The sequence below is a fragment of the Astatotilapia calliptera genome, chromosome 3 (genome assembly GCF_964374335.1).
Source record: "Astatotilapia calliptera chromosome 3, fAstCal68.1, whole genome shotgun sequence".
NCBI classification, from domain to species: Eukaryota; Metazoa; Chordata; class Actinopteri; order Cichliformes; family Cichlidae; genus Astatotilapia; species Astatotilapia calliptera.
Window position 1 is genome coordinate 65,139,697 of NC_137424.1, and position 11,825 is coordinate 65,151,521.

An 11,825-nucleotide genomic window follows, 5' to 3' on the forward strand; every position below is an offset into this window, starting at 1 on the left:
TAAGACACGGTATGACCTCTCATGCTCCCAAAGTGCTGTCTAATACACACAAAGTTTGCAGACTATCAAGGATCAAAACCTCTACCAATCTACAACTAATTACAAAACTCTAAGCATATATAAGTAAATATTTCTAAGCATAAATGACAATCAACAATACAAATCTAACATTTCCCCCCTTTTTGACCTTTATGCCTGAAAAGTTCCCAGGTATGAATACGTCATGTCTGACAGTTTCAATGCAAACCTTTTTATACTCAGCATATGTCAAATCACCCTAAATTACTGAAAGGTACACAGTTTAATAAATGTATTAGCAGTTACCCCATTCATTGAGCTCATCTCATGGCAAACTGCATCTTACGAGCAAACAAAGAAATTGTTAATTTAATAGTGAAACTAAAAAAGTAACATTTTCAAAAACATCTCAGCTTGGTAATGCTTCCTCCGGGTGTGCACATCACATGTCTCTCTGCAGAGTGGTTTAAGCTCTGCAGGGCGTCATGAATGTCTCTTCCAGTTGTTTCCGTCACTGTCCATAGGACCAGAGTCCAAATGTATGTAGAATAGACATTCAAACATACTAGTTGGTTTTGTTGTTCGTCAACATGGGTCTCAGCTATTTCCAAGATGCAGACCTCTCAGCACTCTAGTTTTATGGCCTCTTACCAGCCCCCATCACCTGACTTCAGACCTTCGTCTTGTGAGGGGGATATTTATGACTCCTTAATTGTCCACGCTCTGCAGAAAAAGCTCTCTGTGGAAAGGGTGCTGGGTTCCGTCATCTTACTGCTGTTATGATCCCAGCAGCCTTCAGAGTGTCATCGTATGCACAGTACAGTGGCACAGCGTTAGGTGATGTTCATAGGAAACTGCTGTTATCACCACCATAGCTTCTGGTTCCTGTGCTTTCACAGAATCATGATGTCATCCTCGAACTCCTTCTACGCTGTCGATGGAGCTTGGCACGCTCCCCTCATCCTACGAGTTTTCATGTTCCAACGCTGCTGAAGGTTTAAGGCAGAGCACGTCGTACACCTTAGTTGTCTTCCTCAGCGTCAATATTGAATCTTTCATTTTATTTAAAATCTTGCTGTGGGAAGTCTCCTCTTGATTTCCTGGAAGCTTAGTAGCACAGCTCTCTGTGTGATGTCTGCTGTGCTGAAGATGATCTCTGATCCTCCTGAAGCCTCTCTCCCATCTTGTGGACGATCCTCTCCTCTATTTTGCAGGCAGTTTCATGGTCCTTGCTGTGGCTCCAAGGTCTGATTTCATGATGGGCCCCAACCAGCTTGACCTTTGACCTCAACCACTGCCTGGCTGTCAGCTATGCCTGGAATGGTTCACGCTTCTCACTGGGCCTCTGAAGATTTCTCAGGAGATTACTGCTGCACCTGTATTTCCTTGCTAAGAAGAAAAACTTCTATTTGGAGAGCATGTCAACAATCATCAAACCACATTCTTTAGTTCAGTGAACTTCACTTATAGGCCATCAAAGCCTCATCTGAACATGGGTGCACCACTTGCATAGGTTTAATATTTGTAAATAAAACGGCTAATCACACAAATCACTGCAACAATAATAGTAAACATTGTTTAATGTTAATCCTTGGACCCCTCCTCTTGACGCATGGACACACCCATGCGTCAACTCACCAAACCTGGATTCCTGTCTTAAAGAAAAAGATTAGCTAGATCATATCCCAGGCAACATCAGGGCATCTCCTCCCCTGGAGCAGCACCACCCTGGACCTATAATCCTGCAATGAAAATGTTAGTGTGCATATTAAGTTTGCTTAACACCTGGCTCTCCCAGGAGCCTGCATACACACCATCATGGCCTGGAAAACAAAATCTGGAAGTAAAATCAAACTTCATACCTGTAAACAATTGTATCATAAGGACAAGAAGCATTCAACATCAGCAAGACAAGTGTCATGTGCAGGTTTTCTCAAATCAGTAAACTACAATTATTTTCATAAGTCGCCTCAGACATGGATCATCCCATGTACTCAGGCAACATTAATGTAATCGGTGACTGCTCTTAAGCAAAGTCACTCCGCTCATATATTACTATGGGCTCAAAAGTGGCCAGCTAATGAGCCCATATCAAACTATCCCAGAAACACTGTATCTCTTATTTGTTTTACTCATGTCACTTGTCCGGTTCAGCTGAATCTTCCACAGCATTCTCAAAGAAATTAACATTAGCAACACACATTGACTGTAGTCAGACAGAGGTCAGACACAGGTCAACAGGTTCCAGAGGTGCCATAAAAACACCATAAAGTCAACCCTAGCTGTGGAAAGAAGTAACACCAGTTCTCAACACAGGAAATTTCACACAGGTTATTCACATTATCAAAGTAACCTTCACATTTTCCCATCAACACAATGCAACAGCATCACCACTCATAACCTGTAAACACAGTTGTCCTCACACATAAACCCAGAAATCCTGTAGTAGGAAAAAACATCAACCAGTTGTCCTGGTATAAATCGCATCATCAATTCACATGAAGAACTGGCATGCTGTAAGAAAAGAAAATGCAAATATTAGCGCTCGCGCAGGCGTATGCATACTTTGTCACAGATATCTCTGTGAGCAACTCAAGCCTATGAATAACACACCTGATAAATGCACAGACACAGAAAATGGCATTTAAAAGGTTAAATCATCATGCAACCTCGAGTGTTGCTGTCATCTTTCTGCTCCTGTAAAAGGAAACACATGGGTTCATCTGCACCTTTGTCAGGTGGGGGTTAGCTTCACACAATCATGTTCAGTCAGTCAGTCAGATATTTTAAAATTCTTACTCATTCACTCAGTGGTTCCTTCTTTTGCTAATTGTGGAAATTATCATCGCATTCGTTTCCACGCTCAGCAAAACGACGTTATTTCAAAAAGAAAAATAATTTAGACTGGATTTCCTCGTTGAATCCTTTTTGGGGGGGACTCTCATTTCCTAATTGTCCCAAATAAGTGGCTTTCTCCTGAACCCATTTTAAATGTGGAGAAACTCACTTGCAACAATTTTCTTGACGACGTGTAACGCTTTTAATTCCCGACTTGCAGATCTGCTCAAAGAAAAGAAATTCACAAGCAAAAATCAGTGCTTGTTCAAAAATGAAAAATGAAAAATAACAGAGATTATCAAACCAAACTCTCAGTGCACTGTGAAAGTATCAAAATAAAAAGGCCTTGTTAAGTCATGACACAAGCTCCTCATCTCAGGAGGGTAAATCATACCATTAGCATGGTTTATCATACCATCATACTAATCGGCAGGCTCAACTTCACAACAAAAGAAAAATCATCAGCTAGATTCACTCCAAACCAACCATCAGCTGCACAACACACAACATAATCCTAATGTCTTATTAGCTATGAGTTTAATTACCAGGTCTGTGCTCTTCACTCATTTAGGCCACAGATCTATTTTATTCAGTTTTCCTTTTTTCCCTTCATCATAAAACATGTGACATGCTGTCATGCACTTCACAAAAGAAGTTTGTTCTGACGTATTCAGAGTTGTGTATCTAAATACAGGATTCACTCGCACATCAAAGCAGGAAACTCAGTGTTTTAGAGTCTCCACTCAACACACAACAACTCCAACACATCTCATTCACTCGTGCTAGAATTCAGTCACCTTTCATTAATCTAAGAACGATCAACTAATTTGCATATCAGCTATTAACCCACTAAGTTGACAGGACGACAGAAAAGCATGTTCAAAATAGTATCACAAAAGACAATTCCCCTCATACAGTAAATTACTTATGCTGCCTCAATCAAGCAGGAAGCTTCTCCCAATTTACTATATCAACGACTAAATTTATTGTCTGATCACTGGTTGGTCAAACCAGGATCTTTTTTTTTTTTTTTCCCACAAAAGTTAAATTGTTGTCCTGCAACTTGTAGAGTCAATTTTTTTCTTTAGGATAAATTCAGCATTTGATAACAAGTGTCTGCTAAATTGACACTATTTTAACACTGATGAAAGATAACAAGCTAATTTTCATTACATGTGTTTGTGTTATTAGGCAGGTCTAATGCATGTCTGTGGAGCTGCATCTCCAGCAGAGCATGTTCTTAAAGCTGCCTTTCCTACACACTTCTCTGCTATTATTTAATCATTTCTTAACTAATGTGCTATGAGTCTTCATGAGTCATTTTGTGTTTGGAATTGTTAGTAGGGTTAATGCATGTTCTGCTTGTGTGTGTGTGATTTTGTATATGTTTCTATTTTCGCAATGTTTCAGACTCCGTCTCAATTTTCCAACTTAAGCAGTCAGTTTTCTTTTCCCCAGGTTTGCTAACCCAAATTTTGATTTCCCACATTAAATAATTCCTATGTGTTCTTACCTAGTCTTCTCACTCTGTTGTCCTCTCACTCTTTTGTCCTCTCCCTCTTCAACAGTCCCGGCAGTTCTCCTTCAGCTTTGTCCTGTCTAGTAGCTGAAGTGCTGCTGCTGCCTTCTTGGGCGACTTCTTAGCAGCTGCTGCCGGTTTCTTGGCTTTGGCCGCGGCGGGCTTCTTGGCTTTGCTCTCAGTAGCCTTGTTCATCTTGAAGGATCCGGAGGCCCCGGTGCCCTTGGTCTGCACCAGAGTGCCCTTCGCCACCAGACTCTTGATGGCGGTCTTGACACGGGCCTTGTTCTTGTCCACATCGTAGCCTCCGGTAGCCAGAGCCTTCTTGAGAGCGGCCACGGCTTTCACAATCAGCTCGCCCACGCTGAGGCCGACCTTCTTGGGCTTGGAAGTCATCGTCTTCTTCTTCTTGGCCTGAACCTCGGCGCAGGGCGCAGGGCGTGTTTATGATGGAGCCTTTCCCACCACAGCGCTGGCACGTTGAACGCATCATGAAGGGTCCATTTCTTTCATGTCGCTAGCCGCATGTGGCTTGCCCGAGTCACTCAGTCCTTTTTGAGCATTTCAACATGCTGCCGCCGCAGACCCTGGCCTCAGATCCAGCAAGTTTAGCGCGCTGATCTCCAAAAAAGTCCCGAAGGCCAGAAAGACGTCAAATAAGTGTCTCGTGCTGAGAACTCAAACAAAAACTCCTCTTCACGCTGCCATCTTGCTCGCCCCTCCGTGAAATTCAACCAATCAGACAGGAAGATGGGTTTGCTTTCTTCTTCTGCTGCTGTTTATCCACATTGCTGCTGCTTTGCTGGGACTTTTTGTGCTCAGGACTTGCTGCTGTCTCTTTATCATGTTATTGCTTTGGAGCTGCATTCCTTATCTTCAGGGAGGAGTGAGCTCGCTTGTGAGGTTGAGAGACACATGGTGCTGTAAATAAGTCAGCCAGAAACTTGGCCTGCATGTTTCCAATGATGTTAAACTATAACTTTCTTCCGACCGCTGCATGTGGAAAATTGATTCAGGTCTGCTTTTCACCTGAAAGTGACAAACTAAAACATGTTCATTATTATCATCACTGCTTAATCAACACACATCTCTCTCTCTCTCTCTCTCTGTCTGTGTTTGTGTGAACAATCCTTTCTTAAAAGCAGAAAATGACATTGTAGTTGTTTTTCGGCTGATCAACACAAAACCTTTTTCCTATGATTATTTCTCTTCGTCTACAATGTAGTAATTTGTCTCTTTTTCACTCTTTTTTTTTTTTCTTCACAATAGCTGGTGGTCTGCAAAATCACCGCTCTCACTCACAATCAGAGGCAATCACTTTTGCACAGTGCACAAAAACACTGTGATGTCAGACACATTCACACTCACTTTTTCATCTGCATAAATAAACCATATGGCTGGAGATATGTGCCATGGTGATCCATAAGCATGATCACCAGTTTATTTAATCATTTTTAATCCAACAAAACAAATAAACAAAAACATGATGCTGATGCTACACACACACACACGAGTCAAGGTGCAGAAAAACTGCTCATGGAAACGCTGCACACTCTCTGTTTCCCTCTCTTTGAGTAGTTCTCAGACAGCTCTTGATCTGATAATGTGTAGCTTGCTCATCAGCTCAAAAAACAAAAACAAAACTGCAACGCGACATCACACAGTAGTTGCTCTGCCCACAGTGGCAAAGTCTTACACTTACATATTCAACACAGCTTCTCCATCATGTATTTTTAGATGTTTCATACAGGGTTGAGCATATTAGTGGTTTTCACAGGTGTGCTCCATATCTCAACAATGGCTCATAACAAGACGACAGTCTTTCACACAGGTCAAGTGCCTCTATGCACTTCATGAGTTTAAATATTTATCTATATCACTTCACCTCACATGTCATTGTACTGAATTTAAGCAACCACAAGCTTAATGTAGATTACTTTACAACTATCCACCTCAATTAAATCTATGGTCTGGCACACAGGCTGCTGTCGATCAGGGCAAGCTAAAGAATAAACATTGTGTCAGCAAGGGGTGGGGGGAAAGCCATTCACCAGAGCATATCTCAAGTGCTGCTGATGTGGGCTGGCCTTCTCCACAGCTCTCCAAGGCTGGTGTGTTTTCTGAAAACTTCTAACATTTGAATCTCTTCCATTTATAAGCCTGCGATTAACCGCACGGCTCAGGTCCGCGTGACCGCGCTCGCGTGAACCCGCGCAGCTGTGGAGCCGTCGCTCTCTCTTTTTTTTACATAAATACTTTGTGCTGCCAGGAGCAAAGTCCAGCACAAACGTCTGTCTCCCTCCGACTCACTCTTGGTTGCTTAGAAACCCGTGATAACAACAACAGTCGGTGTCACAGACCACATGTTCTGCTCCGCGCACACAACAACAACAACAACGACGACGACAATGACAACAACACAAAATAGGCCTACTGTCCAGCACAATCTGGACCCCGCGGAACTTCTCAACACCCCACTGAGCGGTGGAGAACTCACTACAGTACCCCACACAGCGGTCTGTATTTCGCCCCACTAAGACGGCGAACCAAAAAAAGTTCGAACTGCGCAACTCTGCGACTTAATGCTTCTGTACAAAAAACCCCACTGAGCGGCCTTGTACATCGCCCCACTTAGACGGCGAATTTTAGCCCCACTGAGCGGCCACGGGCAACACCCCACTGAGCGGTGAAGACGTAATTATAGCTATAAACTCTTTTTTTTTTTTTTTTCTTACTTGGAGTTGCTTATTGCGTGTAGCATCAGTCCCGAATCCCATCAATCGCCATCCATCGAGGAGAAAAAAACAGACGGCTAATCCACCGGCCCGATGACGAATTCTCACGCCTCAGGACTTTGTTGCAGGACCTCTATAAGTCCTGGCTGACGTCAGTCTTTCGGTGTGTCTCTTTTCCCCTCGGTGAACGTCGACTCCAGGGATCCGGCTCTCGAAGGACCAATTAATGATAGGTTTATAACATAAACCTATTCGCTGGAACGTTAAGGACAATCTGCTACGCAGCAAAAGCAAGACTCAAGGCACCAACGTTCTCTGGTTACTCATGCATGAGGGAGACCTGGCTGGAGCCAAGCGTCGTTCCACCACTTGACCACTGTCAGACTCTCAGCCAGGTTTCCTCACAGCACTCCTTTTATTGTGGTTACATGAATATGCATAGGGTCATTAACATATAACATCTTACATAGGTATACATGTGAACAAAGAATACTGTGTGTGTGTGTGTGTGTGTGTGTGTGTGTGTGTGTGTGTGTGTGGGGACTGCTGATCAAAGGGTCAAACATCCTTGGTCAGGAAGAGGGTAGCCTCCCCCTCACCCTAGATGGTTCATCCTAGATAACACGGTGAGGAAGTCCTGCAGTTCATCTAAACAAAGAGCACCTAGACTAGAACAGACGTAGCTACGTTAATCCTACCATAAAACAATAAGACACGGTATGACCTCTCATGCTCCCAAAGTGCTGTCTAATACACACAAAGTTTGCAGACTATCAAGGATCAAAACCTCTACCAATCTACAACTAATTACAAAACTCTAAGCATATATAAGTAAATATTTCTAAGCATAAATGACAATCAACAATACAAATCTAACACACTATACAGGTCATCGGATGTTCAAGATGGGCTTTACGTCTACCAACAACTGCTCACACTGCCAAACCAATTCACCGGACAATTATATCCACGCTCTTTGGTTCTGTCCACCAGTTCAGAAGTTTTGGCGCGAGATATGTGAAGACTTATCGAAGTGTCTGAAATGTAACATTCCAACTTCCCCCTTAGTGTGTTTGTTGGGCAGCTTAGATAATGTCACTTCAGAAAAGAATATCGCCCATATGGTTTTCACTGCCCTATGCATAGCCAAGAAAACAGTCCTCATGGACTGGAAAAATAAAAATAATCTTAATTCTAACCAATATAGAAATTATCTATTAGATTACATTAGTCTTGATACAGCCTCTGCCACCACATCAGATCAATTGCTCTGGGCTCCTTTGATCAGCTCCATCACCTAGTGGGGGTGGGGGGTCATAGTTTGGTCCCACCTTCACTGTTGTGATTGGTGTGGGGGTAGGGACAGGCTTAGGGCGTCGGGGGGTTCCCCGGAGGCATCTTCCTTGGGGGGCTCAACCCGTGGTAGCGGTCATGTCCAGTTAGGGGCTCTGTTGGCTCTCATGTGACTGTTTCCTCGCGGCTGCGTGCAGCGGGGCTAGGGGAGGGTCTGTGCTGACGGACGTGGGTTACTGACCTGGTAGCCTGGCTGCCCCTGGGTGGGTCCGGGATGGGCGTGAGGTTCTGGGGGCGCTCCGTCTCTGGGCTGGGGCCCGGGCCGGGCCTCGGGGGCTTGGGTCCTGGTTGGTGTGTTGCCGGGGTTGTGGGCGGGTGGGTGCTTGGGGGCCCACCCCTGGAGCAGGGTGCCGCTGGTGCATCGAGCCACCTGGGGGGCTCTTCAACTGGTGGGGGAGATTGTCACATCTTGCAGGAGCTTTCCTCTCCTCGGGAGCTCCCTCTGCAGGAGGGGGAGATACAGGAGAGGTGGAGGAAGATCTCAGCCTGGGTGTTTATTGTCTTATGTAGTCTGGAAGATGAGTGGATGGTGGGGTGGGTGCAGTTTTCTCTGTGGTGGGGTTGGGTGGACTGTCCCGGGCTCTGTGGGGCCGGGAGGCGCTGCGGCACTGGGCCCCGGTCTGGATGGGCCTGGGCCCCCTTTCCCTGGCGGGTCGCGGAGTATGGGGGTGCTTACTGGGGTCAGCGGGGGAGCTGGCCCCAGGGAGGGGTCACCTGCCCCTCCCTTCCTTCCCTCCCCATCTCCAGCTGCCTCCCTCTTCCCGCTCCACCACAACCACCCACACATGCAGGGCCTTGGAGTAGGGGTATGTCACCAGGGTGCAGAGGAGGCTACCCCCCCCCCCCCCCCCCCCCCTGTCCCCTTCTGGCTGCCTCTGCCTCAATTTTATCCCACAACTTAGACATTCACATTACTCACACTCTCATTACACATACATGTAGGATCTTGGGGGTGGGCACGATACACGGAATCCAAAGTACCATCAGGGTGTACACCCCACCCCTGGCGTCGTTGCCCACCTCTCAATTTTAAATACACGTAGACATTGAGGGCTAGCAGGAGGGACCATGCGCTTACCTGCTGCTCTCTGGCAGGTAGCTCCATGCCCTCCTGGGTTTTAAATGCACCTTAGAACACACATGCATCAACACTACAATGAGCGGGTGGAGGGAGGGTTGGAGTCTTCTCTCACCCCCGTTCTCTGCGACCTGCTGGAGCGGGGGGGCTAGGAGGAGGAGTTGGCCATCCGACTGCGGTCTGGAGTGTGGGGCCTCCCTGCTGCTGCGGAGTCGGGGCGGTCTGCCTCCCCCCACCGCAGGGAAAAGGGTAACACCACCTGGGTCTGGGTGCAGTTCCCCCCTCCAGGGGCAAGGGTACCTAGACCCAGTTTGTAGAGTGTGATCGTGTGTCTGTCTCCACGTTGGTTGAGTGTGGCCCCCCCACACCCTCTAGCAGATCATTACATGAAGGAACCTTTTAAAAAAACAAGCGCGTCCATGCTCACAGGTGTACACACGGGTGATCATACCCACAAACTACACCCTTTTTGGCTCCTACTTCAAAGCACACTGTGTTCTGTTGATCTTATGTGCTGCACAATAATGTTTAATATTTAGTATTTACAGTCATATTCCCATATATCATTGTGATGCTGTTTATTCTATTACTCTTGTTCTCTTCTGCTTGTTTTCTTTTTTTCTTTCTCAGCAGGTGATCCAGGTGATTGATATATGCATTTTTTATTTCTTTTTTTTTCTCTGCTCATTCTGTCGGTTTTTGTTTTTTGCCCTTCTCCCCCGTCCCTCTTCTCAGCTGTTTTTCTTTCCCTCTTTCTTTCTCCCCTTCTTTCCCCCAGTCAAGTCTGTCCCGTATTCAGTAAGTGAAAATAAAATAAACAATAAAAGGTGAATCAAATGGACCATTACGGCAAGGCTGGGATGGTCAATTTGGTAAAGTAAATCCGTTGGGCATCTTTCTTTGCCTTTAGACAATAATTCTGATGGCAAAAGAGCCAAACGGGACAGGCAAAAAATAAATAAATAAATAAATAAATTAATTAATTAAAAAAAAAATCCATGAATTCACATGGTAGGATTTGTAAAGAATTTATTCATAAATTAGGGTGGAAAATAAGTATTTGGTCACCTCAAACAAGGAAAATCTCTGGCTCTCACAGACCTGTAACGTCTTCTGTAAGAAGCTTTTCTGTCCCCCACTCGTTACCTGTATGAATGGCACCTGTTTGAACTCATCATCTGTATAAAAGACACCTGTCTACAGCCTCAAACAGTCAGACTCCAAACTCCGCCATGGCCAAGACCAAAGAGCTTTCGAAGGACACCAGGAAAAGTATTGTAGACCTGCACCAGACTGGGAAGAGTGAATCTACAATAGGCAAGCAGCTTGGTGTGAAAAAATCAACTGTGGGAGCAATCATCAGAAAATGGAAGACATACAAGACCACTGATAATCTCCCTCGATCTGGGGCTCCACGCAAGATCTCATCCCGTGGGGTCAAAATGATCATGAGAACGGTGAGCAAAGATCCCAGAACCACACGGGGGGACCTGGTGAATGACCTGCAGAGAGCTGGGACCAAAGTAACAAAGGTCACCATCAGTAACACACTACAACGGCAGGGAATCAAATCCCGCAGTGCCAGACGTGTTCCGCTGCTGAAGCCAGTGCATGTCCAGGCCCGTCTGAAGTTTGCCAGAGAGCACATGGATGATACAGCAGAGGATTGGGAGAATGTCATGTGGTCAGATGAAACCAAAGTAGAACTTTTTGGTATAAACTCAACTCGTTGTGTTTGGAGGAAGAAGAATACTGAGTTGCATCCCAAGAACACCATACCTACTGTGAAGCATGGGGGTGGAAACATCATGCTATGGGGCTGTTTTTCTGCCAAGGGGACAGGACGACTGATCCGTGTTAAGGACAGAATGAATGGGGCCATGTATCGTGAGATTTTGAGCCAAAACCTCCTTCCATCAGTGAGAACTTTGAAGATGAAACGAGGCTGGGTCTTCCAACATGACAATGATCCAAAACACACCGCCCGGGCAACAAAGGAGTGGCTCCGTAAGAAGCATTTGAAAGTCCTGGAGTGGCCTAGCCAGTCTCCAGACCTCAACCCCATAGAAAATCTGTGGCGGGAGTTGAAAGTCCGTGTTGCTCGGCGACAGCCCCAAAACATCACTGCTCTCGAGAAGATCTGCATGGAGGAATGGGCCAAAATACCAGCTACTGTGTGTGCAAACCTGGTAAAGACCTATAGTAAACGTTTGACCTCTGTTATTGCCAACAAAGGTTATGTTACAAAGTATTGAGTTGTATTTTTGTTATTGACCAAATACTT